The 26,419-nt window shown below is 38.5% G+C and overlaps 1 protein-coding gene and 1 non-coding gene across 2 annotated transcripts in view; both read right to left on the bottom strand.

The window, feature by feature from the left end:
* LOC119000346 (catenin alpha-2-like) overlaps positions 1 to 26,419 on the bottom strand; it is an 895,408-nt gene that overhangs the window by 58,814 nt on the left and 810,175 nt on the right. The gene's annotated exons all lie outside the window — the stretch shown is intronic.
* LOC119000384 (small nucleolar RNA SNORA76) lies at positions 6,708 to 6,839 on the bottom strand. The gene has a single exon (XR_005069314.1). It is a non-coding gene; the product is annotated as a small nucleolar RNA SNORA76 (small nucleolar RNA).

The following is a 26,419-nucleotide window of genomic DNA, read 5'->3' as shown; positions in this document are numbered from 1 at the left end:
TACAATTGCCAGGGTATGGAAGCAGCCCAAGTGTCCATCAGTAGATGTGTGGCTAAAACAATTGTGGGGTACTTACACAAAGGAATACCACTCTGCCTTAAAAATGAAGAAAATTTTACCCTTTGCAATGGTATGGATGGTCCTAGAGAACATTATGCTAAGTGAAAGAAGCCAGTCAGAGAAAGACAAAAACCATATGACTTCACTCATATGTGGAATCTAATGAACAAACTGAACTAACAAGCAAAATAGAGACAGACTCAGAGCTGTATGACAGCTATGTGGGGAGGGGAGGGGAGGGAGTGGAGGAAGTGAAAAAAAAGGAAAAAAGGACTCGTGGACATGGACAACAATGTAGTGATTGTGTGGGGTGGTAGGTTATAAGGGAACTAAATGGTAATGGAAAAATACAATAAAAAAAGAACAAATATATACAAGAAGAAATCCATGCCTAAAATAGACCATCAAGTAACCTATATTTCAACAGTTAATTTTGGTTCATGTTTACTTTTTACACCAAAATTAGCCTGCTTTCNAAAACAATTGTGGGATACTTACACAAAGGAATACCGCTCAGCCTTAAAAATGAAGAAAATTTTACCCTTTGCAATGGTATGGGTGGTCCTAGAGAACATTATGCTAAGTGAAAGAAGCCAGTCAGAGAAAGACAAAAACCATATAACTTCACTCATATGTGGAATCTAATGAACAAACTGAACTAACAAGCAAAATAGAGACAGACTCAGAGCTGGATGACAGCTATGTGGGGAGGGGAGGGGAGGGAGTGGAGGAAGTGAAAAAAAAGGAAAAAAGGACTCGTGGACATGGACAACAATGTAGTGATTGTGTGGGGTGGTAGGTTATAAGGGAACTAAATGGTAATGGAAAAATACAATAAAAAAAGAACAAATATATACAAGAAGAAATCCATGCCTAAAATAGACCATCAAGTAATCTATATTTCAACAGTCAATTTTGGTTCATGTTTACTTTTTACACCAAAATTAGCCTGCTTTCCAAATCTAAACAAAATGTTTAAAAAGTAGAACCTGTGTATAAGGTTGTCAATTCTCCAATCTTAGCACATTCATATGAACATTTATAGAAAAATGATTATACGGTGAGGTTTAGCATTATAGCGTGAGACAATTCTTATCCTCTAAATTCACCTTATTACTAATAACAATTTAAAATCATTCTAACTAAAATATGTACAGCAATTCATAATTTAGGAAGTATTTTTCTATGTATTATTTCATTTTAATCCTCAGAACAACCTGTAACTTTGGTAGTATTTATAATCTCTATTTGCAGATATGAAAAGTCCAAATGGTAGAGATCTTGCATACATAATATGAGACATTGAAAATTTATTTTTTAAAGATTATATTTATTTATTTTTAGAGAGAGGGGAAAGGAGGGAGAAAGAGAAGGAGAGAAACATCAATGTGTGGTTACCTCTTGCACACCCCCACTGGGGACCTGGCTGGAAGCCCAGACTTATGCTCTTACTAGGAATCAAACTGGCAACCCTTTGCTTCACAGGCCAGCACTCAGCCCACTGAGTCATACCAGCCAGGGCGAGACATTCAAGATTTAAATGCAAACATATCCCAAAATAGCTTATGACGTTGTTATAGTCCTTAGAGTTTAATCTAACTCTAAATTAATATTGTGTGATATCTGCCCACAAGAATATGGCTGTCTAGGAATGTGTGAAGTCTTTATAAATGAATTTTGCATGCATTTATTTGGCAATGTAGATTTCCAAGTTATTGAGTCAAGCTAGTAAGAAGCTAGGAAAACTTCTTGGCATTTGGAATGGGTAAACTAAGACAGATAGTTAAAAAGAAGGCTGAATAAGGCCCTGGATGGTGTAGCTCAGTGGATTGAGCGTGGGCCTGTGAACCACACGATCGTGGTTCGATTCCCAGTCAGGGCACATGCCTGGGTTGCAGGCCAGTTCCCAGCAGGGGACTCATGAGATGCAACCATACATTGATATTTCTCTCCTTCTCTCCTTCCCTTCCCCTCTAAAGACAAATAGATAAATAAAAATTTTTAAAAAAGAAGGCTGAACAATTTATAGCCAGCTAATGAATCACAAAATCTCATCTCCCCTAACCAAGAACACTTAGGAGCAAATGGTTCTCACAGTCCAGACTGTGCCAGTGCTGACCTGCTTCTGTTCTGGTCCCTCCCCTGTGACATTCTTTGAAAGTGAAACTGGCTAGAGAATGACACTGATTCCTTCTACACACTCATTTTGATGCATCAGCATATCAAGGGGCGTACCAGGAAAAATGACAAATATTCTGATTAAGACCTCACCTACAGTTCCTACATTTAGAAAACAGATAAAAACCCTAAAAACAAAGGACCCAGGGCATGCTTAGCTTGAACACATGGGTTCTCACACCATTCTCCCCTCTTTTTTAGGAACCTTTAGGCTCTAAAGGTTCCTTCGAGACTTGCAACCAGGGAGTAGAGGGTAGCAGCAGCACCCCCGGGGCTAATCCCCTAAACTTGTCTCCAAGAGCCCTCCTTTTCCCCCCGTGACTTTTTTTGTGCGTCCTCGCAGCCCTGCAAGGCTCGCTTCTTCTGCCTCTGACTTTCTTTCTAAAGGGACCAAGGCAGTTCTGCCTAGGCTCACTCCTGTTGCTGTGATCTTGTCTTTTCTTTCTTAAGCCCTTCCTTTGTTTCACTGTCCCAGCTTTAATAGACACACTCTCAAAATCACCTGGACTTAAGTCTTGAATTGTTTCCTGTACGAAGTCTAGAACCTATACATTTGAGACCATGCCAGGGCAGACCCACCTTGGCCTGGTTCCAATCCCTTTTCAGTGACATTATGATGATGAAAGTCTGAATACACTGATAAATACCCTGGAACTTAACTGCTCAAAGTCACTTTTAAACACAATCCCATCTCAGATGAACAAGTTGGTGGTGGTCTAACAGCACAGAGCCTTAATTTCTTCAATGTATCCTTTTACTTTGATCTTTTTCCTTTGACTTAAATTCGCCTCACCTAGTGCTCTAGCTCACCCAGCTCCCTCTCTCATGCTTACTCATTAAGCCTTAGGACAATACGGTTCCGGTCAACATCTAGTAGGGTCAGAAACAAAACCTTGGGTCTGTCGACACAGAGCCAGTTTTGGTCAAACTAGATAACAACTAGGCCTCAGTAGTGTTTCAGCTTCAGGATCACCGTTCTGATTGAAATCTTGCAAAACCAGATGAAGCAACACCATAGCTGGCATCAGGACAAGATGTAGTGATCAACCACCCCCTAGCACTGACCAATCAGTAGAGACCATGACCTTGACCAGAACCCTAACTTCCTTAGTCACCATGAGTAATGATTTTTCACTATATAATCCATGCCCTAGAAGCCATTGATTGGGGAGCCAGATCTTCAAGCATTAGGTACTTATGACTGTGGGCATGGCACCATTTTCTTAATAAATCCTTATTTTCTTGGCTACAAATCCCTGTCTGTGTCTTATTTGGCTTTGATGAGGACAGGCAAACAGACCCATTCAGTCTGGTAACACCAGGCAGCACAATAGAGCAGATGTCGCAATTTCTGATACCTCCTTGGTTACATGATAAAGAAACAGAGAATAAGAGGATGTGATTTCTATTAGTTGGAAAAGCTGATTAGTATTGAATATTTACCTGTTTTTTAAAACTGTACCATTACAACACCTTAAAACTTTTCTCACACTACTGCCAAGTGGAATATAAAAGTGAAAAAAAATCCAGTTAATCATAATGCTGGTTCTTACCAAGCATAAAACAATTTGTAAACAGCTGAATGCTCAACCAACTTTTTCAATTTGCATCTAGATATTTGGTCATAGTGTAGTTGCTGGCAAAGAAAATGTAGTAAAATTTTTTAAATCTTAAGATAATAATAAGTGCTACCATTAAAAATATGTCTGCTATGGTCCAGGTGCCTTACATAGATTATCTCCCACCTCCATAATAACTTGAAACAAGGTACTTTTAGCTCCTTTTAATTGATGTATAATGGAGGTTCAGAAGCCATAAGAAACACACCTACATTCATAAACTAGTATTAAAGAAAAACCCAGAAGCCTCAAATGGTATCACTTCATGCTAAAAGCCTATAGTATCAAAACTAGATTTAATACATAATCTAATTGTTATTTTAACCAGTCACAGAAACATAATGTTAATCAACCAGTCTGGAATTTTCTGTCAAAACCAATGAGGTAATCTATCCATTGGGCCCTGTCTACCCTCCCTGCTACTCCCCACCCTCACCCTCACCTCAGTCCCCTCAACAACTGAAAGAAGTCGACCTGATACAAACCACTCCCGTTCTCTTCCCCTAGAAAGATGCCCAGGCCCCCAGATAGTCTCATCTTTTGTTAACAGTTCCCCTACTGCACCCTCTTTCCTGTAAAATCCTCTCATTTGGTACAACCATTCAGAGAATCCTCCTACTTGCTAGGTGGAATGTACCTAATACATAAGTTGCTTTATCAAACCAGGTAGGTCTTCATATGTACTCAGTTGAATCAATCATTTGAAGGTTCTAATCCTGAGCCCTGTGCAGTTCACAGGGGCATACAGGGGCATACTCTATAGCAGTGCACTCAGTGGAAGGGAAGGCTTCTGTGACAATGAAGGGGTTTTCCACTTTTTCATTTTCCAGGCACCATACCTGAAGGACTTGACACAGGTTTGACACACACTACCAGACGTACCGGAGTGATATAGAAAAGACAAAGAAGGAGGCTTAAGGGGATACTTTTAGAAAGACTGACCCAACATTAGGGGAACCCACCATCACTACCACCAAGGTTGAGAGCCCCAGCACAAAATAACCAGGAGACTGGTCTCCACTGGCTAGATATGCAAGTTTCAAAAGGTGATCAACACGACGCCTCAGAAAGATCCTCTAATGTGTCTGGGAAACACCATGCCCCCTCATCTACACACCCGCCATACCACCTTTTGTTTTTAACTTTACAATGAGAATAGGACAGTTATACATAAAACAGCCCTGCTTGATTTAATTTATCTCTGATTTTCCAACATCTACTGTGCCCATAAAAACATTGTTCCCCCTGTCATACCCATTAAAATCTCAAGGAACAGCTATTCAGAGGAGCACACTGGGAGCCCATCCACGAGCAGGATGCTCTCTGTGGTCTCCCTAATTCTCCCAGGTACCTACCACCCCGGAGGCAGAGCCGCAGCAGAAGTCCTTTCTCGGGCCTTCCCTGCAGCGCTAACAGTCTCCTGGCAATGGGGTGTTTCTTTAGCATGTTAAGTGCTCTGTGCAAGAAATGCCTTAATCTAATCCTGTCACCTTTCAGCTCAAGGACATAAGTGACAACCATTGGGTTCCCTGTCAGCTTAATTAGAAGAAGTGGAACACAATTACAGGGTATTAGTGCAAGGCCGGGACAGAGCAGCAGCAGGCCCTGAGGGGAGGCCCCGACAGCAGACCACGGGGAAGCACACTCCTCTCCTGTGCCGATTTCAATGAAAGTCCTAATTACAATGCTACTGTAGGGAGAAAATTGTTTTACAAATGCCATTACAAACACAGTCTGAGTGCAGAAATCCTTTCATCTAAAAACTAATTAAAGCATTATTTCCTCTTAAAGTACAATGTGGAAGTTTTTCTTTTATGGAAACAGTTATACAATCTCATGTTCCTTATATTTAGGCAGCATCTATTTAAAACTACAAGCCAAAACTAAAATGATCTTAGAAATTAGAAATACTATGAAGATAATAAACTGGAGATTTAAAAAACCATACTATTGTGATACAGACAAAAAGTTCAATGAAATGTTTTTGCTAAAATGTGAAAGTCATGAGCTTATGTGTAGCCGCTCAATCATTCTAAGGAGCACATTTTTAAAAATTCATGTAAAAATTCATTAGAAAGAAACACCCAGTGCCAAATTTGACAGAACAAGATTTATTTTTTTGTGACCACTAAAGTAAGCCGTAGGTGGGCCTCGGGTTCCACTCTGCTCACAGGCACGTTGGCAGCACGGAAACAGTCGGTGCGTACTCCCCATTTCCTCATGAAAAGAGAGCTGATTGCCAACCAGCTTTAAAATGGTTCCTTGAATTTCATAGTTTAAAAAAAAAATGGAATAGTTGAGTAGATGGAAATTTCGTAAGTTTTGGGGGGACTCAAGTAGTTCCGCCTTAACTGTCCGTTAGTCACTCGGTAGCCTTCATGATCAGATCGACTGTGGAAGCATCACAGGGTTTGTGTCCAAGTAACCCTGATTGTACTTAATAATGGTCCCAACGTGCAACAGTAGTGATGCAACAGTTTGGATATGCCAGAGAAGAGCCTTAAAGTTCTTCTTATGAGTGAAAAAGTGAGTATAGTACAGTAAGATGTTTTGAGAGACCACATTCACATAACTTTTATTACAGTACATTGTGATATATTCTATTTTATTATTAGTTATTGTTCATCTTTTTCTGTGCCTAATTTACAAATTAAACTTTATCATAGGTATGTCTGTATGGAAAAAAAAAACCCACAGAGTTCATTACTGTCCATGCTTTCAGGTATCCACTGGAAGTCTTGGAAGTTACACACTGGAGGTAAAGCAGATTACTATATTCCATGAATGTCGGTAGAACACAATATTAATTCTTTCCTCCACCCCCCCCCCGCCCCCCGCAGTGCGGTGCCGCCATGTCGCTTGCGGTTAAAAAGGCCTCCAGCCAAGGAGCAGTCGGCCCCAGTTATGCTCAAGCTCTGCTCTGGCGCTGCAGCCTGACCCCTGGCACCACACGCAGGTGCAGCGGGGGCTCAAAGGCAGCGACACAATATTAATTCTTGAATAGAAATGGTAAAGATGACACCACCATCACTAAATGGGTATCATTGTGAATTGTAGGGAAGAGACAAAAGGGCGCGCGTGCAGATAAAAGGAAGGAAGTGATGTTATAATGTGGCTAAAACCCACAAATGATTTGGCATTATGGGGTGTTAGTCCCTGTCCTAGCCAATCCAACCATTACTCTTGCAGTTAATTGTATCACTAGGGATAAACCCGAGTGGTTTCCTGCTCTAGCTTCCAGAGCCCAGATTCACATCAAGGGCATCTTCCACTTGCTTCAAAAAGATAACAATTGTTCTGCTTTAAGAAAAGGCTGATGCCTAAGATCGTGCAGAGGAAGCAGAGGTGATTATAACTCAATTATTTGTTTAAGAAAATGGTTTTCTGTAGGCCAATTTTAATAGTGAGCTCCTCTAAAGACTTTAAGTGTTTATGTAAAGATCATCAGTTATCTGGGTGGGGGGTTTAGGACTCATGGAGATTGCCAGGGAGAAGATACTTAATCAACTAAATTATTAGGAGCCACTGACAAATGGAAAACAATCAGATAACAAAATATTGGTTTCCTTCCTCTCAAATAATAACATAGAAGTCCAAGGAAACCCAATTTTTTTTAATTTTAAGATGCAAATACTGAATTTACACCATATTTTCCAGAACAACTAAACAAGGCACCGAGTTTATGTTTCATTTTTGTGTCCCCTTTAATATTCATCATCTTCTTTTGTGTGTAATTGTTTTAAAGAGAGAGAAAGAAGAAAAGGGCAGTTTAAAAAATTAAATTGACCTCCCCTATTAAACTTGAAGTGGTCAGGAAATACGATTTATAAAGCAACCATCAAAAGTTTATTTTCCAAAGCCTTTTCTCCTAGAGACTCACTGGTGAAGCAGCAAAACAGTAAGACAGGCACACAGTTATTTTTAGCAATCTTAGTGGTACAGCTTTCTCCTGAGGCAAAACTTAAATCCAATAAGGGTCTCCAAGGACCTGAAAGGAAAGAAACCACCCCCATACTGTATTCAACTTGATCCTCTACACACAAATTTGATCTTAGAAACAGAACTAGAAAATATATTATGGAATACTTAAGGATGACACATTTCAACAACTGTTAAGAGGATGTTATCACTCCCATTGCAACACAAACAAATTAACCATAATTGGGTGAGCGATGACTGAATAGCACAGGAATGGGAACCCAGCAGACAATTACCGGTGTTGGGAGAAGGAAAATGGGATTAATGAATAGTTGATAGAAATTCCATTTTGCTCTGGGGTTAATCACTGGTCTCATGAAAATGTATTTCCTGCCTAAGATTTATAACAAGTTTTAAAAATATTTTATATTGTTCTGAATAATTTCTCACTTGCATTGAATTTCCAGGGTCATATTAGCCACATGGTGTATTGGTATGTATACCTACCCATCCACCTGCACCATCTTAAAAATATGGCAGGAGTCAATCTTCAGTACAGAATCCCCCATGCAAATGGGATGTGGTAACTTGGATTTGACACATTGTTTATATAATTTTGGTGTCACCAATGATTAAATAACCAGGTGATGAGTTTAGTGTCAAAACAAAACCTCACCTCAATGCTGTGTTTCAGGCAATGGGGCATTTTCCTAACCTGGCTTTACTGGAGAGCCCTAGTAAAGTATGCACAGTACTTGAAATTCTTAGACTATTCAATTTACTTTTATACTTAGCCTTACCATAAAGCTATTCTTAGTCATTTTTGTTTGACTCATATTTTAATTCATGATATGTCAAATATGTCAAATTAAACTAACTCTGGATTCAAGTAATTGGCATCAGTTTAAAAAAATTAATGTTTTTTAAAAGGACTCACTATGAAATAAAACATTTCTTTGGTTGTTTTTCATCAAATCTAAACTCTTTTCTCATACTTATATTGATGTTTCCTGTTAAAATATATCTTGCATTATTTTTAACCAAAATAATTATTTAAAATGTATATTTTTAATATATTTCCTTAAAATATGTTTATCTTTGTGATTAACTTAATAGAGGTTCAACCAGCTTTGAATTTACTGAGATTTATTTTTAACAATAAAATGGAACTTAAACACACTGGTAATATGGGAACTGCTAGGCAAAATTTATAAAAACTGGTTTTATGAGTAAGACACAAGAGAAAGATTAAATACTGAAATCCAACACAGAAACATGGAACTGATTTATTTATTTATTTATGTATTTCTCTCTCTCTCTCTCTCTCTCTCTCTTTCCTTCCTTCCTTCCTCCCAAGAATTTCTGGCCTGAAAAAGACTTAAAAATACCAGCAGGGAGTGTTTAGGTGATGCTAGATGAAATAAGGTAAAGGGATTAGCCAAAGAACACATGCATTTATGTGATGAGTCACATTTATTGATTTGTGAATGTTGTACCAACTTTGCATTCTCAGAATAAAACCCACTTGATCACGTTTTATCATATTTTTGATGCATGGCTATATTTGATTTGCTAGTATTTTGTTGAGGATTTTATCATCTATGTTCATCAGGGATATTGGCCTATGATTTTCTTTCTTTATAGTTTCTTTATCTGGTTTTGGAAATAGAATAATGATGGCCTCATAAAATGAGTTTCAGAGTTTTCCCTCCTCTTGGATATTTTGAAATAGTTTTAGAAGGAGAGGTGTTAATTCTCTCTGAAAGTTTGGTAAAATGCACCTGTGAAGCCATTTAGTCCAGGGCTTTTGTTTGTTGCAAGTTTTTCTTAAGATTTTATTTCTTTATGATTAGAGAGAGGGGAAGGGAGGGAGGTAGAGAGGGAGAGAAACATCAATGTGTGGTTGCCTCTCATGCGCCCCTCACTGAGGACCTGGCCCTCAACCCAGGCATATACCCTGACTGGGAATCGAACCAGCAACACTTTACTTCACAGTCTGGCTTTCAATCACTGAGCCATACCAGCCAGTGCTGTTGCAAGTTTTTTTTAATACAGCTTCAATTCCACTGGTTGTACTCTGTGTATTCAGATTCTCTGATTCTCTTTGACTTAGTTTTGTAAGATTGTATGTTTTTAGGTATTTATCCATTTCATCCAGGTTGTCCAGTTTCTTGGCATATAGTTGTTCATAATTTTTCTTAAGACCCCTTCTACTTCTTTGGTGTCAGTGGTTATTTCTCTTCTTTCATTTCTGATTTTATTTATCTGGTCCTTCCTCTTTTTTCTTGATGAGTCTGTTTAAATGTGTGCCAGTCTTGTTTATCTTTCAAAGAACTAGCTCTTGGACTCACTGATCTTTATATCATTTTTTTAGACTCTGTTTCATTAATTTCTGCTCTGACCTTTATTATTTCCTTCTTTCTACTCACTTTAGGCTTTGTTGTTCTTTAAGTCTTTTTAAATGTAAAGTTAGGTTGTTCATTCAAGCTTTTTCTTTCTTTCTTTTTTTTTAGATAGACCTGTAGTGCTATGAATTTCACTCTTAGGATTGCTTTCCCAGTGTCCCACAGATTTTTGAATTGTTGTGTCCTCATTTTCATTTGTTTCATAGTATCTTTTTATTTATTCCTTTATCTCATTGTTGACCCAATTCATTGTTTAATAACACATTACTTAGCTTCCATGTCTTTGCATGTTTTTCAGTGTTCTTCTTGCGACTGATTTCTAGTTTCATGGCATTGTAGTCAGAGAAGATACCTGATGTGATCTCAATCTTCTTAAATTTATTGAGATTAGCTTGTATCCTAACATGTGGTCTATCCTAGAAAACATTCCACGTGTTCTTGAAAAGTATGCATATTTTGTTGTTTGGGGGTGAAATGCTCTGAAGACATCAATTAAGTCCATTCACTCTAGTGTGCCATTTAAGGCCACTGTCTCCTTGCTGACTTTCTTTCTGGGAGATCTATTCATTGAACTCAATAGAGTGTTAAAATCTCCAATCATAAACGTATTTCTGCCAGTCTCTCCCCTTATGTCCATCTAGATTTGCTTTATATATTTAGGTGCTCCTATGTTGGGTGTGTAAAAGTTTATTAGGGTTACATCCTCTTGTTACATTATTCCCTTTATCATTATGTTATTCCTTCCTTGAATCTTACTATAGCTTTGGTTTTAAAGTCTATTTTGTTGGATATAAGTACTACTACCCCAGCTTTTTTTTCTTTTCCATTTGCATAAAATCTCTTTTGCCATCCCTTTACTTGTAGTCTGTGTGTATCTTTCAATCTGAGGTGGTACTCTTGCAGGCAGCCTATATGTAGGTCTTGTTTTCTTGTCTGTTCAGTTACCCTATGTCTTTTAGTTGGAGTATTTAAGCCATTTACATTTAGAGTGATTATTGATAGATACATGTGTAGTGACATTTTATTGTTAGATGATTTTCCACTGTTTCTTCTTTTTTTCCTCTTTTTCTTCTTATTCTTAAAGCAAGCCTTTTAACACTTGTTGCAGTACTGGTTTTGTGTTAACAAACTCCTTTAGATTAACCACATGATCATATCAATAGATACCGAAAAAAGCATTTGATAAAATCTAGCACCCATTTAAAATAAAAACCCTCAGCAAAGTGGAAATAGAGAGAACATACCTAATCACAACAAAAGCTGAATCTGACTAACCCACATACTCAATGGGCAAAACCTACATGTGTTTCCCTTAAGATCAAGAACAAGACAGGGATGTCCGCTTTCACTTCTCTTATTCAACACAGTACTGGAAGTCCTAGCTATAGCAATTAGACAAGAAGAAAAAATAAAAGGCATTTAAATTGGAAAGAAAGAAGTAAAACTGTCTTTATTTGCAGATGGCATGATATTCTACAAAGAGAACTCCAAAGATTCTACCAAGAAACTACTAGATCTGATCAATGAATTCAGCAAAGTAGCAGTATACAAAATTATTATCCAGAAATCAGTTACATGTGTATATGGAAATAATGAACTAACAGAAAGGGAAATTAAGAAATCAACCCCATTCACAATTGCTTCAAAAAGAATAAAATACCTAGGAATAAACCTAACCAAGAATGCAAAAGACCTATACTCAGATAATTATAAGACACTGAAGATAGAAATCGAAGGAGATACAATTAAGTGGAAGCATATACCATGTTCATGGATAGAAAGAATTAACATTATTAAAATGTCATACTACCCAAAGCAATCTATAGATTCAATGCAATTCCCATCAAAATTCCAATGACATATTTCACAGAACTAGAACAAATATTTCAAAAATTTATATGGAACCACAAAAGGCACTGCATAGCAACAGCAATCTTGAGAAAGAAGAATAAAGTTGGAGGAATCACACTACTTAATATCAAACTATACTACAAGGCCATAGTAATCAAAACAGCATGGTACTGGCATAAAAAGAGACACATCGATCAATGGAATAGAATAGAGAGCCTAGAAAGAAACCCACACCTTTATAGTCAATTAATATTCAACAGAGAAAGCAAGCACATACAATGGGATAAAGATAGTTTATGCAATGAATGGTGTTGAGAAAATTGGACAGATATGTGCAGAAAAATGAAACCAGACCATCTTCTTACAGCACATACAAGAATGAATTCAAAATGGTTCAAAGACTTAAATGTTAGACCCCAAACCACAAAAATCCTAGAAGAAAACATAGACAGCAAGATCTTGGACATTGGTCATAGCGATTTTTATTGGATATATCTCCCCAAGCAAGGGAAACAAAAGAAAAATAAACAAATGGGATACATCAAGGTAAAAATGTTTTTGCACAGCAAAATAAAAAGAGAAGCCACAGAATGAGAGACCATATTCTCTAATACATAGGATAAGGGGATAATATTCAAAATTTATAAAGTACTGACAAAACTCAATAACAAAAAAATAAACAATCCAATTAAAAATGGGCACAGGATTTAAATAGACACTTCTCTAAAGAGGACATACAGATAACCAATAGAAATACGAAAAGATGCTCAAAGTCACTAACATCAGAGAAAAGCAAATTAAAACCACAGTGAGATAACATCTCATGTATGTCAGAATGCGTATCATCAATAAATCAACAAAACAACAAGTGCTGGCAAGGATGTGGAGAAAGGGGAACCATTTTGCACTGTTGGTGGGAATGCAGACTGGTATAGCCACTGTGGGAAGCATTATGGAGATATCTCAAAAATTAAGGCATATCTGCCTTATGACCCAATGATCCCACTTCTGGGAATATACTCAGAGGATCCTAAAACACTAACTTCTATGTTCATAACACTTCTATGTTCTCTGCAGCATTATTTACAGTTTTCGAGATATAGAAGCAGTCCCAGTTTCCATCAGTAGATGAGTGGATAGAACAACGGTGGGACATTTACACATCAGAATTCTACTCAGCTTGAAAAGAGAAGAAAATTTTACTCTTTGCAACAGTATGGATGGACCTGCAGAACACTGTGCTAAGTGAAAAAATCAGTCAGAGAAAGACAAATACCATACGCTTTCACTCATCTGTGGAATCTAATGAACAGAATGAACTAACAAGGAAAACGGGGACACACTCATAGATGGAGAACAAATGACAGCTAGTGGTTTGTGGGGTGTTAAATGGTGGAAAGACTGAGCAAAAAGGAAAACAGATTCATGAACATAGGTAATAGTGTGGTGATTGCTGGGAGAGGGTGTATAAAGGAAATAAAGCATAATGGAAAACATATAATAGATTAATTTTTTTAATTAAAAAAGTTTAAAACTGATATCTGTATAAACTTACATACATAGATAACAATGTGGTGAAGGCCAGAGTGAAGGGATGGCACCAAGCTGGGTGGAGGAGGGCAACGAGGGGGCAGTAGGGGCATGTGTAATAGTATAGATGATAGAAAAAAAATAAATGAAAAAATATAAGTGCCCACTAAACATTAGATTAACTATTTGCATGTACTTTAATACCAGTAAACATATATTGTATCTATTCCTTTCACCATGAAAAATGCCAAATATGTTCAGCACAGTTCCTTAATTTAAGCCCTCTGCAAAGAGAAATAATTGTCATTAGTGTTATTACTCCCCCTTTCCAGATGAGGAAACAGATTGAGGGAGTCTGAGTGGCTTCCTGAAGTGTCTCAGGAAAACAGTTCGAAAAGCAAAAAAAAAAAGTTCTCCTTGTTAAAAATAAGAGAATCCTCCCTCTGCTCACCCTTTTTCTTAGATGACTTTAAAAACCATTACTATTGTAAATTCTTTTTCTTTCTCCTTAAAATGTATACACATGGTTTTGAAAGCTAAATAAGCTTTACAATCCAGAAGTGCCTTTCTCAAGGACCTGGGAATCATCTCTTTGTATTGCAACCATCCAGGAAGACACCTACCAGTTTCTGTGACCCCGTAGGGACCAAACTTCAGCCAGTTCCTCTCTCCAGGGAGAAGAGGGAACCCATGTGCACTGTTGGGGGGAATGCAGACTGGTGCAGCCACTATGGAAAACAGTATGGAATTTCCTCAAAAACATTAAAAATAGAACTGCCTTTTGACCCAGTGACCTCACTGCTGTGAATATATGCAGAATCCTAAAAGATCAATTAGTAAGAATATACGCACCCCTGCGTTCATAGCAGCGCTATTTACAATAGCCAATGTGTAGAAACAGCCTACATCCCCACTAGTAGGTGAGGGAATGAAAAAAAATGCTGTGGTACATTTACACAATGGAACACTACACAGTTGTAAAAAAAAAAAAAACAACTCTTACTCTTTGCAACCTTATGAATAGACCTACAGATTACTATGCTAAGTGAAATGAACCGGTCAGAGAAAAACAAACACCATGTAATCTCACTTATATGTGGAATCCAATGAATAAAATAAACTGATGAACAAAACCAAACCAAAGGCAAGAGTACACGGAACAGACTGACAGTATCAGAGGGAGGGTTGTGGGGGGGACTGAATAAAAGAAGGTGAATAGATTAACCCAAGAACGTGTAAGCAGCCCATGCACAAAGGTGCCAGAATGCTAAAGACCGGAGGAAGGGGATGGCAGGGGCTGACTGGAGGTGGGTAAAGAGGGACACTTGTAAAATGTCCCCTTTTTACAAAGTGGGGACATTTGTGATAGTATCAACAATTAAAAAAAAAAGAAATGCACCTATATTTCTTCATACTCAGATAATTCTTAGAAGTTCCTAGGAAAGCCTGGCTACATGCCCCATTTGGGTTAATAAACATTCATTGCTGCTTCAGGGTGATATTCCATCTGCTAAAAATCAGTTTGGAGCCTACAGGGATTTTTTACACTATTCTTATTGGGGGTATGAAACAGAGCTTTGAGCAATGAAGGGTACCTGGGGCACAGGTGGGGAAGGCCTTAGCCATGTGAGTTCCATGTGTCAATCCATTCCCAGGGTATAATCAAATTTTGGCAGCTGAACTATTAAAAATCACTATAATAAGTTCAAAAATGTATAACTAATAATAAATGTTAATTAAAAATAATCAATAGCGAGTATCAATAAATATAGTAGGGACTTGTAATATATACAAATGAGTGACTCGTTTAGCCTGGGGGTTCTACATTGATCCCTATGACATGAGAAATCACATCAGAAAACAAATAGGCGAGAAGGCCATTATTACAAATGGGCTCTCAACTTCATTTTTAAAAGCATTTGCAAGCGTCAGCACTTTAGTTTATTTGCACTGCTCTTCTAGAGGAGAGATTTCCAGCAGGGACAAGAACAGGTGCCCCTAAGAATATGTAACGCTGATCATGCAATACGCTGAAGAACAACTTTGAGGGAATAATCTCCAGATCCTTAAAGTCCATACGATTTCTTATTTTAACTTAGTCTGTTAGATATGCTCCCATAGTTGAAGTTCTCTTTTTCTTTTTCACTGTCATGCTCACCATTCTCCCATTTTACAAAAAGCGCAGTTCTCACCGATTCTGCATCTTACAATAAAATGCATTGTTCTGAAGTGTGAAAATTTCTGGTCTGCTATAAAAAGGAGGGCACTAGGGGGCTAGGCTAAAAAGATGACTGGATTAAAAAAAAAAAACCTCACCAAGACCAGAGGGAAGAGGATAGGGCGGGCGGTGGAAGAAAGTAAAAGGGTGGGTAAATGGTGACGGAAGACTTGATTCGTGGTGATGAACACACAGTACAATATACAGACGATTATTATAGAACTGTACCCCTGACACCTATTTAATGTAACTAACCTATGTCAGCCCAATAAGTTTAGTTTAAAAAAAAGAATTAATTACAAAAAAAGTCTTCCTTTAGACTGGCTATGGCTAGAGAAAAAATTTAAATTCCTCAGAAGAAACCACAATTGAGTTGCCTTTTCACTATTTTTCACTTTTTTGGAAAAATAAAGATGCTGTTTAGCTACAGGGAAAATTCAGACTGGGTTGTTATATGGAATCCGACAGCAGCAAAGGGAACTTTTGTGTGACTGTTTCATGTATAACTTTCAGTTCTTTAATTTGGAGCCTCGAATAATTGACACCTTAATCATTCTGGAAGGTTTTTCAGAAATTATCAATAGTATTAAAATACTTGATGAATGTGAAAAGAGACAGCTATTTTAATCAAATTGTCATAATTGCTGCCTCCATCTCTCTATAATATGTATTCTTAAGTATTATATGCTGTTTCATAATTATTCATCATAAGTTATATTGTTGTTTTGATAAGTTATGTGTTAACAGTTATTTTAGTAATAGCTCAATCCAGGATAAAGTTTTTAGCATACAACCTTATGGTTCACTCGAAAAAAACTGGGTATGAATTTAAATATTGTATTCCACCACATTTTCCAATAGCTTCAAAAACATCAAATACCTAGAAAGAAATTTACTGAAAGATCTTTAAGACCACTACATTAAAAACTACAAAATGTATAGACTTATGATGTTCATAGATAAGATTCAAACTTGATAAGATGTCAATTCTTCTCAAGTTTATCTAAAGATTTAATGCAATACCAATCAAAATCAGATCACCCTGTTTTTGTGGTAGAAATTGATAATCTAACTCTAAATTTATATGTCAATATGAAGAAACAGAAGAGCCAAAATTATCTTGAAGAATACAGTTGAAAGACGTACTCTATCAGATTTTAAAACTTACTATAAAGTTACAGTAATTAATGTAGTGGCATAAATATTGATGAAAAGGTCAACAGAACCAAGTAAAGTGCAGACATTGAGCTGCTCATCATGTATGACCACTTTATTTTTAATAATGCCATCAAACCGAAACAGTACAGAAAACAAAAGTCTTTTCAATAAGTGGTCCTAGAGCAACTGAGGGGTTAAAACTCAGGGGGAAAAAACTCTTAAGCCTAGAAACAAATTGCTTTAGTGTTAACTTCTGTGATGGGATAGAAAAGAAATCCCTGTCCAAAGAGGAAAAGAAATGATGCAATGGGTGAGAATGTTATACAGTAATATACTCATGTTTTCAATGAATGATGGTGATATTTCTGTTCCATTAAATATATTTAAAAGAGTGATGTAAAATGTGAACATACACAAAACACTAGAAATTGCATCTTTTGCATCTAATCAGATGCAGGATGAAACACTTTAGGTATCTTAAAGATGTGCAAGGAAACACATACTTTTCCAAAAATGCTTTGAGTGATCATAGGCTAAACAAAAAAGTAGAGGACTACTAATGAAGTCCTGCATATATTCATTTAACAAAAATACTTTGCCGTATCTCTTCTGTGCTCAAAATAAGGTAACGCTGAAAAAACAGCAAGCAATAGTTAATAATGTTCATTGAATGCTTACTTGGTACCAGACACTGTCCTAGGCACTTTGTGAGCATTGGCTGAATTCCTTTGCATCTCATCTTTATGAAATGGGTACTCATAGCACCCACATTTTATGGATGAAAAGGCACAGAAAGTTTGAGGATGTTGCCTCGGTCCACACAGCTAAGGAATGGACAAGAAGGACTAAATTTCTGCCCTCACAAAGCCTACATTTATGAAGACCAGGAATTAATTAGGCAGCCAGCCGTAATTCATCTTTATCTCTGTGTCATGTCCAAAGAGTTTTCCTTCTGATCTCCCATTTCCTGAGAGTACCCTGTATTGCCAAGTGTCCCCTAGAAAATCANAAGAGCAAGCAATAGTTAATAATGTTCATTGAATGCTTACTCGGTACCAGACACTGTCCTAGGCACTTTGTGAGCATTGGCTGAATTCCTTTGCATCTCATCTTTATGAAATGGGTACTCATAGCGCCCACATTTTATGGATGAAAAGGCACAGAAAGTTTAAGGATGTTGCCTCGGTCCACACAGCTAAGGAATGGACAAGAAGGACTAAATTTCTGCCCTCACAAAGCCTACATTTATGAAGACCAGGAATTAATTAGGCAGCCAGCCCTAATTCATCTTTATCTCTGTGTCATGTCCAAAGAGTTTTCCTTCTGATCTCCCATTTCCTGAGAGTACCCTGTATTGCCAAGTGTCCCCTAGAAAATCAGCTTTAGAAATGGCTTCTCCTGGCAGAAACCTGGGTCAGGCAGTAGCTGTCTACAATGTGTGAAGGTAAGTGTTTGATGGTATTACCTACATGAACAGAATAGATAACAAATTTGCCCAAGACTTAGAGCTAGGAATTGCTAAGCCCTGCCCTTTACCTTCAGTACCTGAGTGCAAAATGGCAGGATCTGACTAGAAGAATCATAATGCCTCTTCTGTCTTCAGTATACAAGAATCAAGAAGTAAGAAGACCTTGACATGCTCCGTTTTCCTATATGCTGCCACCACAACACTGGGAATTAGGGAAGAAGGAAGAGACCATGGTTCTGTTCATCAGCCAGTGCAGTCCTGTTTATGGAGACATCTGCTTTGTGCACAACTTGATAGGTGCTGCGAGAGATAAAGATGTAAGGGAGACTTCCTGCCCTGTGATGACTCACGAAGACAGGGTGGGGTATGGACACAAATACCAAATAGAGAGAAGTGGCTGAAATGTATCTATAGAACATCACTCTACCTTTTCCTATTCCTTTCCTCCCCCTTACTTACTCTTTTCCTTCCTTCCTTGCCAAAAATGAGATACTCTAAATGCTCTTTGTAAATCAAATTAGAGGGGACCCTTCAGTGGAGAGGAATGCATGCCATGGATTAAGTGAGTGAAAACCACTGTACTTTAAGATAGCCATTAATTGCTCTTTCACTTTGCCACAATTTGTACTGCGTGCATAGAATTTCTGGTTTGTATTTGGCTATGGGTGGTCAACCTGCTGGAAGTTAACATTCCTAGCTAACTTTTATCATGCCCACATGCCACTGATCTCAAACGATCACATAAATTTAAATATCTTCTATAGACTTCTAGCCAAGATGGCAGCATTAGTCACCTCCTCCCACAACCAGATCAAAATTGCAATTGAACTGCAGAACAACCATCATTTCAAACTGCCTGAAATCTAGCTGGATAGAAGTACTAAAACTAGGGATTTAAAGAAAAAGCCACATCACAACTGGTAGGAGAGGTAGAGATGCGGAATGGGCTCGTTCGAAACTCACATGTAGTGGATAAGAACAGTAGGGATAGCTCGGCTACAGAGATCCCCGCCCCCTGTAGACTGACGAGTGTCACACCTGGACCCCCAGTCCAGGTCCTGGTACTGAGAAGTCCCCATAACTTCTGGCTGTAAAAATTCAGTGGCCAGAGTACTGGGGGAGGGGGGCATCTTTCTCTCTGAAAAAAAGTTCAGGCAGAGGCCATTGTTTCTCTGATGAGCCCTCCTGTCACAGAGGCAGCAGGCAGGTGCCATATCTGAGTATCCATCAACCTGGTTCACACTGTATGCCCCACCCTGGTGATTCCCTGAGACCCTGACCTCCAAATTTTGAGCTCACCCAAGCTGTTTTCAGTACCTCTTCCATACAATTGGCCTATCTTGGCTCACACTTTAGACTTTCCGAAAATGTCTCAAACAAGCAGCATCTGGCCTAGCACACCCTGCACTTCTCACTAAGTGGCCCCTGGCCCAGCATCAACAGAAGCTAGCCCTAGTTCACAGTTTGCCCTCACCTGGGCACCTCCAAGCCCAGCATAAGTAGCAGCCAGCTGCAGATAGCTTTGTAGCTCAAGCTGGCTGAATTTGACCTGTACCTCCGGGGAGGCCCCAGAGCCAGTGAATCCAGTGGCCAGTTTAAAACAATGTGGAAATACCACCCGACGACCTCCACAGTGACATACTCAAGTGGTGAACTCAGCAGGCACCAGAGCTAAACTGAAGTAAGTCCTACTTTGTGGGGCAAGGCCTCTGCCCAGCTGATCCTTCACAGTAGTTATGGTCAAAGCCCATCAGCACAGGCTGTGGGCCCGAGGGTAAACCCCTCCCATTGACTGCCAACAGCAACCAAGAACATCTAAAGCACTTGCCTGGTTTATTTAATACCACACACCAGAAAGCATCCTGATGCAGCTACACATACAGAAGTACCTGATCTCTTAGTATTTTCCATCTAGTTAAGAAGTCAAGAAAAATGCTCAGAAAGCAATTTGCTAACACAGGTGATGGATGAGAGCTGAAAAATGATACCAGCAGAAATGCTCTGAGATTCCCTGGAAGGTGAGATCAATGAGTGTAGCAGACTAAGAAGTCTTCACTTAAGATGTGGAATCTAGGCATATTTTATTTAATGTTTCCATTTTTCTCTCTATTCTCATCCTTCCTCCCCTACAATAGTCTTCCTCCTGGTCCCACCCATCCTCTGGACTCTTCAACCTGGCGCCCTCTTCTTTCTGGACTGTTCACTCCTGCATCACCATCACTAGGACAAGGTCTGGTCCGTCTTGGGCACGCACGCACACCAATGTTCATCTAAGGAGAATAGCTTAGGATGTCCGAGCTGGAAGAAGTCTTAGATACCACTCCTTTTATGCATGAGGCCCAGAGAAGCTAAGAGATTGGCCCAGGGCCCCATCACTTTCAGGATTAGAAGGTGAAATCAGCAGACTGGAGTTCCTGCTCACCTGACTCCAGGTATAGCGATGTCCTCTCCATGTCCTGCCACCTATTCATATTCAAACCAAATACAGATTCCACTGTCTATGCAGAAGTCACCTTTGCACCAATGTGAGGCTAAATCCACCGACTTGGCTTTTAAATTCTGCAGTGAGCCAACTTCTTTTATGACTACTCAGTGGCCAGAGCTATTTTGGAGAAGAAAACCAGGCACAGGGCACAGCAGGTATGTTTCCTAGCTTATTGCTCTGCATGCTGCTTTACAGAGAGAAAAGAAGCAAAGTGAAACAAAAGCCAACAAGGGCCAAACTATTGCATAATTGACATAAGAGAGTTACTAAAGATAAAGAAGACTCCTGCAGAGGACAGTGGTTATTTTGAAGAGTGAAATGGATGAAATAAAAAAAAATGGGATCTTTGAGAAGGGGGTCAAAAGGTGAACACCGTGACTGTTCAATTTACCCAGTATTATAGACCACGGCAGGGAAATATTCACCTCTCGGATGGTCATTTATTTTAACCTCAGTAAAGTAACAATTGTTCTGCCTAATTAGGAATGTCCCTTTAATGTTCATTCAAAAAGTGACTTCAGAAACATTATGTAAGAGTTCAAGATAAAAGAACATGTATCCAATATTAAAAGAAAACAAGGCTATCATATGGGAAGGAGCTTCTTTGCTGATGATAAACTACGATGTTTAGCTGTAGAAACTCAGGTTATGTACATGACATGGAGGAGATTGCTTTAGAATATCAGTCAGGACTGTTTAGTAGAAACCCACAAAAGAACAGCTTTACCAGGATGAGGTTTATTTTTCCCACATAGCAAGAAGTGGTTTAGGAGACTGTTCAAGGCTAGCATAGCATGCAAAGAGGTCAGAGTCTCTGTAGTCCTCAGAATGTAGCTCCAGTCCTCACCATCGCAAGGGAGCTGCAGAACCTCCAGACACTGTGCCCATCTTCCAGGCAAGAGGTGGGCACAGGAAAAGTAAAAATAGCAAGATGGCTTTTTATCAGAAAGATAATATGTATCCTAGACGGCTTCTGCTTGCATCTTATTGGCGAGAATTATGACATGAGGCCAGTTCTGGCAGCAAGGGAGTCCAGAAAATCAACTCCCCTCCCTGCCACACCCCCCCAAGCTGAGCACACTGACAACCTGCATAGTATTACCAGTAAGGATATAGAAGATGATGAACTTGCAGTAGGCATATAGGAGTACCTGCTACTATTAGGGAGGGTCATTGCAAAATGACCCATAACTGATATAGAAATTAAAACATCCCAAATAAAGTAGCACATAAACTTTCTCAGATGTTTAACAAGATCTTACCACGTTCACATCAGTGCCCTGGACATGTGGAGATAAACGAATAAACAACATCAACTCTTGCACTAAACAAACTCTCTGTATGCTGATGAAAGTACAGAACCATCACCAATGGGGAAGATCTGTGAGGATTTAGGTAATATAGGAAGCTGTTGACAAAGCAATATTCTGAAGCTCAGGGTAATAGAGAGGTTTAGAGCTGAAAGAACATCTGAGCCTCTCTGTCCTCCTTCCCAACCTTGACACCCACCTCCCTCTCCCCCGTCAGCTTCTCTTGCACGTAAGTGAAGTCTTCCGGGGAGTACCACAAGTTATCTAGACTCTCAGAACCCAGAGTACAGCCCTAGACCAGCAGCCTGAGTGCCTGAGTTTAAGAATCACTGATGTAGACTTTACCACTTTCATACAAAAGATCATCCACATGTTTCCTTGGAAATATATTTCCCTATAATTCTGTCCATGCTCAAGGCATGAGTTCAAATAATTATACGACAGAAATTCTATCCTCTCTAAGACTTCTCTCCTACAGTTCCTCCAAATTTATCTCATTCACTTCCACAGCGCTCACAACATTGGTGATTCTCTTTCTGTTTTTTTTCATACCTCTGCCCCCTTAAAATTCTGCCCGAGAAATGTGCACAACATCGCGCATGCATCTGTTTGAAATAATGAACAAGAGAGTCGTGTGACTCACCGCCTTTTCTAGTTATGTGCCCAGTGGATGTGGTTTGGTCATGGTGACATTGGAAAAAAGGTTTTCCTAATCAAGCACCATAATTATATGCGCCTCTCCTCTTCTCTGTAGCAGACCCCGCTCCTCACCCTCCTCCTTCCTCCTACATGAAACCCTCCCTTCCAGAGTCTATCACATGTATTCTCTGGCGATGACATTCCCACTGCTGCTTCTTTCAATAAAGTGTTAATACTCCTGAAACAGGACTGCCACAACTGAAGTGCAAAGGACACCTCTGTCAAAGGTTAAGAAGCGGAAGCCTCGAAAGTGGTCCAGGTGTGAGGGGCTAACTGCTAGAGCCATACACTCGGGGCTGCTCTTTGAGGGAGACACGCTTCCTCTCATTGACCCTGTCCACCCTGCCAACCACCTCCCTTTTTTCTAGGTATTCAGATACTTCCCAGGGCTCAGAGAGACTGTGCCAGTCAGCGAATGTGACATGGGGGATGAAATTCTTTCACCTTTAAGCAATCTCCTAAATTAGGCTCTTTTGGGGACCATATTAATTCAAGGCACTGGGATTATTTAGTACCTTGCTGCTTCAGGACACTAAATAATGTCACGTTTGTAAACTTTAATGTCATGAGTGTTTATAAAGCATTTTCACGGAGGTTATCTCATTTAATCTTGGTAACAGCTCAGTGGGCTAGATAGAACTGGTGCATAATTATTGTCCCATAATGATATGGGTGGCCTTGTTCTGAGGTCATCTGGTGACTACGTTACAGGCAGAGGAAGGTTTGGAACACCTGTCTCCTTACTACTTATTCAGAAATATTACCATTGAGACAGGAAGGAATAAGGAGCTTCAATTAGGGGACACATGATCTTTGATTGTGTTATAGGTATTTTAATTTAAACATATTCAATGTAACTGGTCATATTGTGGATCATGATATTATTAGGGTATACTAGAAAGTAGAGAAAGTTAACAAGACACTAAGCAGAGTGCTATGTCAGACATTTGAAAAAAGAAGCAAAATCATACTTCTATCACACTTACGGCAAACTACCACACAATTCTATTTAGAGAGAAAATAGTAAAACCTTATGAGGTATTTTGTCTAGTCCTATTATGTCATGGCCGAATTTTTCTCTTACTGCTTGAAAAGCAAACCAACAGCTACTGCCAACAGCTTATTTTGCTATTTATTAGAGACTTGAGAATATACAAGGAGAATGAGGGAGAATGCTAACGATGGCTGAGGGAACTCATTTTGGCCATGATCAAGATATTTTAAGACCTGAATATTTTGATGGAAGAAGATTAAGTACATTATGTGGTTTTTATCCTCCATTTTGTTTATGTGGTGAATCATGTTTATCGATTTGCAAAAGTTGCACCAACCTTGCATTCCTGGAATAAATTCCACTTGATCATGGTGTATCTGACTGTCCTTTTTTTGTGGTTTCTATGTCTTTTTTCATGCTGTTGAGTATCCTTATAATCATCACTCTAAACCCTCTATCTGATAAATCAATCCCATTCACAGTTGCTTCAAAAAGAATAAAATACCTAGGAATAAACCTAACCAAGAATGCAAAAGACCTATACTCAGAAAATTATAAGACACTGAAGAAAGAAATTAAAGGAGATACAAATAAGTGGAAGTTCATAGATAGGCAGAATTAACATAATTAAAATGTCCATATTACCTAAAGCAATCTATTGATTCAATGCAATTCCTATCAAAATTCCAATGACATATCTAACAGAACTAGAACAAATATTTCAAAAGTTTATGTGGAACCACAAAAGGCACTGCATAGCAACAGCAATCCTGAGAAAGAAGAACAAAGTTGGAGGAATCACACTACTTAATATCAAACTATACTACAAGGCCATACTAATCAAAACAGCGTGGTGCTGGCATAAAAACAGACACATAGATCAATGGAATAGAATAGAGAGCTCAGAAATAAACCCACACCTTTATGGTCAATTAATATTTACTAGAGGAAGCATGCACATACATTTATGCAATGAATGGTGTTGAGAAAATTGGACAGATATGTGCAGAAAAATGAAAGTAGACCACCTTTTACACCACATACAAGAATAAATTTAAAACAGATCAGAGACTTAAATGTTAGACCTGAAACCATAGAAAACATAAGCTGGAAGAAAACATAAGCAACAAAATCTCAGACATTGCTCATAACAATATTTTATCAGCTGTGTCTCCCCACGCAAGGGACACAAAAGAAAAAAAAATAAACTAATGGGACTATATCATAATAAAAAGTTTTTGCAGGGCAAAAGAAATCATCAACAAAATAAACAGACAACCCACAGAGTGGGAGGTCACATTTGCTGATACATCTGATAAGGGGTTAATATCCAAAATTTATAAAGTAGTTAAAAACTCAACACCAAAAACACAAACAACCCAATTAAAAAATGGTCAAAAGGCCTGCAAAGACACTTCTGCCAAGAGGACAACAGACGTATGAGAAGATGCTCAATATCATTCATCATCAGAGAAATGCAAATTAAAACCACAATGAGATACAATCTCACACGTGTCAAAATGGTTGTCATCCATAAATCAACAAACAAGCGTTGGTGAGGATGTAGAGAAAGGGAGACCGTTTTCCACTGGTAGTGAGAATACAGACTGGTGCAGCCACTGTGGAAAGCAGTATAGAGATACCTCAAAAAATTAAAAATGGATCTGCCTTTTGACCCAGCAATCCCACTTCTGAAAATATATTCGAAGGAACCCAAAACACTAATTCAAAGAAACATTAACACCCCTATACTCTTTGCAGTGTTATTTACAATCACCAAGATACAGAAGCAGCCCAAGTGTCCATCAGTAGTCAAGTGGATAAAACAACTATGGAACATTTACACAATAGAATTTTACTTGGCCATAAAAAAGAAGAAAATTTTATACTTTGCGATGGTATGGATGGACCTGGAGAATATTATGCTAAGTGAAATAAGCCAGTCACAGAAAGACAGATACCATATACGTTCACTCATATATCAACTCTAATGAACAAACTGAACAGGCAAAACAGAGATAGATTCCTAGATGGAGAATATATGACAGCTAGTGGAGAGGGGTGGGTGGAAGTTAGTGGGCGGAGAGATTGAGCAAAAGGGAAAAAGAACTTGTGGGCATGCACAACAGTATGGTGAGTGCTGGTGGGAGGGATGTATAAGGGGACTAAATGGTAATGGAAAAATACAATAAAGACTAGGTTTAATAAAAGAGATGAACTAGATTCCTTTGGGAAAGATATCCTCACATTTAAACCTCTTGAACATTCGTTTAGAAAGTTTTATCTTATCAAGCACCTATGCATGCACTGTTCTAGTAGAAATAAAGAACTTATTTCCCCAAAGGGAGTCCTTTGTTGAAATGTTAAAAAAAATCAACTCTAGATCTGATATCATGTGTGTGAAATTACAGTGACATAGTACATATGATCGGGAAAAGTTAAAAATGTGTCCCTTACTTGGTATTCCATGCAATGTCATCAACGGAAGATACATTTGTCTTATAATAAACTCAAAACAGCTTAATT

The sequence above is a fragment of the Sturnira hondurensis genome, unplaced genomic scaffold, assembly GCF_014824575.4.
Source record: "Sturnira hondurensis isolate 20B ecotype Veracruz unplaced genomic scaffold, ASM1482457v3 Scaffold0015596, whole genome shotgun sequence".
In the NCBI taxonomy this organism is placed as follows: domain Eukaryota; kingdom Metazoa; phylum Chordata; class Mammalia; order Chiroptera; family Phyllostomidae; genus Sturnira; species Sturnira hondurensis.
The sequence above is the reverse complement of the archived record's forward strand: the minus strand, read 5'-3'. Positions and strand labels throughout refer to the sequence as shown.